Source organism: Octopus bimaculoides, chromosome 21, assembly GCF_001194135.2.
Source record: "Octopus bimaculoides isolate UCB-OBI-ISO-001 chromosome 21, ASM119413v2, whole genome shotgun sequence".
NCBI lineage: Eukaryota > Metazoa > Mollusca > Cephalopoda > Octopoda > Octopodidae > Octopus > Octopus bimaculoides.
In genome coordinates, this window is record NC_069001.1 from 19,793,543 (window position 1) to 19,797,044 (window position 3,502).

The window sequence follows — 3,502 nt, forward strand, 5'->3', positions numbered from 1 at the left end:
TCTCCTTTCTCCCCCACCTCTCTCCTTTCTCCCCCACCTCTCTCCTTTCTCCCCCACCTATCTCCTTTCTCTCCCACCTCTCTCCTTTCTCCCCCACCTCTCGATTTCTAAACTTTTTTGTATAGTTTATCATAGTCCTAATGTGTTTTCCTTTTGGTATGTCTTCCCGCTTTACATCATTATTACCTCCTGAAGTTCCTGGTATCGGTGTCTCATCCCTCTCTGTATCTCTCTCTGTATCTCCCTCACTCCTTCCTTTCTTTTCTGCACTTATTTTCTCCGTAATAATTCTCTTTGGTATGGCTGGTCTTACCACTGACTCTCCTCTATGTTCTCCTTTCTCTTTTTCAGCAGACTCTTGGGTGGCAAATTCACGTTTTCTTCTCTCTTCTTTCTTTTTCCTTATGTATACTTTTCTCCCACATTTTCTGTCTTCTTTCCGCCTACTTGCATTTGTGCCTCAACTCTTTGTTCTTCCTCTTCCTGATGCTCTTGCTTTACTTCCTCTTCGTATTTCTGGGGACACCTCGCTTTCATGTGTTCCCGTATTCTGCAGTAGTGGCAGATGGGAGGTCTTCCCTACACTACCACTCTCAGTTTTACATCCTCAGGCAATAAATCTCTTCTGTGATTTTATGCAAATCCGTTAAACTGATTTGGACCGTCACCTCGAGGCCGTATCCCCAACAGTTTACCTCTGTTCTTGTAACCTTGAGAATTTTTGTTTCTTCCTCTGTATTGAAGAGGCTGCCACCAGCCACACCTCATCAATCTCTGGGGCACTCTGCCAGTCCTAACTCTGGCCGCACGTTTTCCACAGTAGGTTGGCAGTAGTGCCCAATCTGACAACCTCAACAGCACAGTGGAGTACTTTATCGCGTCCTTTTCGGTCGCGAACCGAACCTCCACTGCGCCGTACTTCTTTCCTCTAGTATAAATGTCCTTTAGGCATTCCTCCACTGTTTCCACCTTTTTAGTTGCTTTAGACAGCATTCTATAGATTACTGTCCTTTTCGTCGTCTTCTCTGTCACATCTTTAGGCAGGGTGAGCCTCAGGCTGGTACCCTCCTTTGCGACGAGTTCGTTAAACTCCTTCAATCTTTTCTCCTCAAATTTCACTTCTCTCACTTGTAGTACATCCGCAGTCAAACCCTTTCCGGTTGCTGCAGCATAAATACCGACTGGTTGGGTCTCCATTTTCTCGTTTGTTGCAACTTCACCCATAAATGGGGAAGAAAACAATTAAGCAAAAATAACAATTCAAAACTTCAATTCATTAACAGTAGGTACGAAAGACCTTCAACAAGCATCAGCAAAGCGATTTACACGTATACTTAAACACAAACTTCACTCAACTCAGGGTTCCAGGTCACTCGTCGCCATTGTTCAGCTAGAGGTGGCGCTGCCAAGTTCCAGTTCGAAATATATAGTTTTCAAAGTGTTGTGTCGACGCCTCCAAGCGAAGAAGTAGGATCGCCCAAGACATAAATAGAGGTAGTCTGGCCGCGGTAGGGGTTCAGTAGCTGTTGAGTAGCAGTCGAGCAGAGATCATCCGAAGGTGCTAGATAGCAGTAGCTTGAGACATAACACAAAGTGACAACTAGTCACTGATCTATAAATTAGAAAATTACTATTTGTAAATTTCACAACGAGAGATATTCAACAACAGTACTTTGAAGTAAAGATTATTTTAAATCGCAATACACAGATATTGTTTTGAGCTGAGTGGGGGTGCTGGATTCCTGTATAGCCAGCTGGAGACGATGTCTGCTTGGGCTAAATTACCGCAACATTCGTCCAAAACCAGGACTACCATGTTATGTTGGCAAATAATCTTTACTCCAAAGTGCTGTTGCTGAATATCTCTCGTTGTGAGATTTACAAATAGTAATTTTCTAATTTATAGATCAGTGACTAGTAGTCACTTTGAAAACTATATATTTCGAACGGGAACTCGACAGCGCCACATCTACCCGAACAACTTTTTTTTTTGTTGTTTTTTGAAGAACTCTGGCCGAATTTTTTGTGCGAAACCACCATTGTTGGGTGGTAGTGAATAATTGAGAAAAATGAGAAGTTATGCAGAAGCTACTGGAGGTCGAGTTCCCCTAGACCCAAGTGTGTTGAAACAGGAGATATTACAGTGGAATGGAGAGCTGATAAAGAAATATAGTATTATGGTAGAGAAGAAAGGGTCAAATATAAAAATGACCCTGCCAGAAGAGGAGAAAATGGAAAAGAAGACGGTCATATTCAGAACATTTTCGAATAAAAATAGAATTGAGCACGCGCCGCAAGAAGAAATAGAAGAAATTGTGGATGAAAAGGAGAAGATGAAGTGGTAAGTCGTGATTTATTTTGAAGACTTCTTTCATTATTGCCCACAAGGGGCTAAACACAGAAAGGACAACACACACATGTGGGGACAATAAACACATGAAAAAATGGGGTAATGAAATTATACAATGACGATAGGACAGCCACCCTGACCCCGCTCCGGCGTGGTTACGTTATTTCAGTTATTTCAAAAACGTCTTTCACAGTTCTTTCAATTTAAATCGCTACTTAACACTTTAAGTTCACCATTGGAGCGCCTGGTTCGAAATCCACCTCGGGCCCCAGTGAGTTTATGTCAGATAGGAAAGCCTCCTTTAACATTTTATACTTGTTCTTCACCATCAACACCCATTTCGTCTCTTTATCATAACCCTCCAAGGGCTTACTTTAACTGTTTTTCATTTTTTCTCTTTTCCTTTCTATTTTCTGTGTCTATATTATGCTGCCTCTGTTTTTCTATATTTCTATATTTCTATATAATAATAATAACAACAACAACAACAATAATGATAATATTCACAGACACGACAGAGCTGGGACCTACATACACTGGAAGCTATGCCAACACTATGGAATAACAACAAAATAAAGATGGTATAGGCACACATCAGAAAAAATCACAGAAAATGAGAAAGCAACCATACTTGAGGATATGCCAATACACACAGATAGAGAAATTAAGGCCAATAGGCCAGATATAGTTGTCAGAGATCGTGAAGAAAATAAATGCTTTCTAATTTGTTATACCCACACACAACACACCACCAGCACACATACTTTAAACATATCGTGTCGACCGGGAGCGGGCGGTGGGGGTACTGCGGTGCTATTTTGGAAAGGCCTGGATTTGAAAATAAAGGCAGTCTTCCTGGATCCAGAAGGTAAGTTGGTGGTCCTGGACGTCGATAGTAGTGACAGCGCTGTCTTCAGACTGCTGGCTTCTTACGCTCCGACAGGAGCAGCGCAGTCGGATTATTTCAAACGTCTGGAGGTTTTCCTGGGTACTTCTCGCACTTGAGTGCTAGTTGGGGATTGGAACGCTGTCTTAGACGAACGTATCGATAGGGTGGGCACGGGAGCATCTGATAGGAGAGTGGGGTGCAAGAGCCTCGCCGACCTGCTCAGACGCTTTCAGCTGTCCGGGACGAACGGTAGGACGGACGAC

General features: G+C 42.7%; 1 protein-coding gene across 7 annotated transcripts in view; it reads left to right on the forward strand.

Annotated features, from left to right (window-relative positions):
- LOC106876253 (uncharacterized) overlaps positions 1-3,502 on the forward strand; it is a 46,467-nt gene that overhangs the window by 33,327 nt on the left and 9,638 nt on the right. For 2 of the 7 annotated variants that reach the window (XM_052975502.1, XM_052975501.1), the window contains exon 3: positions 1,907-2,341. The exons of 3 other annotated variants lie outside the window; for them this stretch is intronic. The gene's annotated coding sequence lies outside the window, so the exon portion shown is untranslated. The remainder of the gene's footprint in view (positions 1-1,906; positions 2,342-3,502) is intronic. 2 more of the 7 variants (XM_052975505.1, XM_052975504.1) reach the window with 1 other exon arrangement.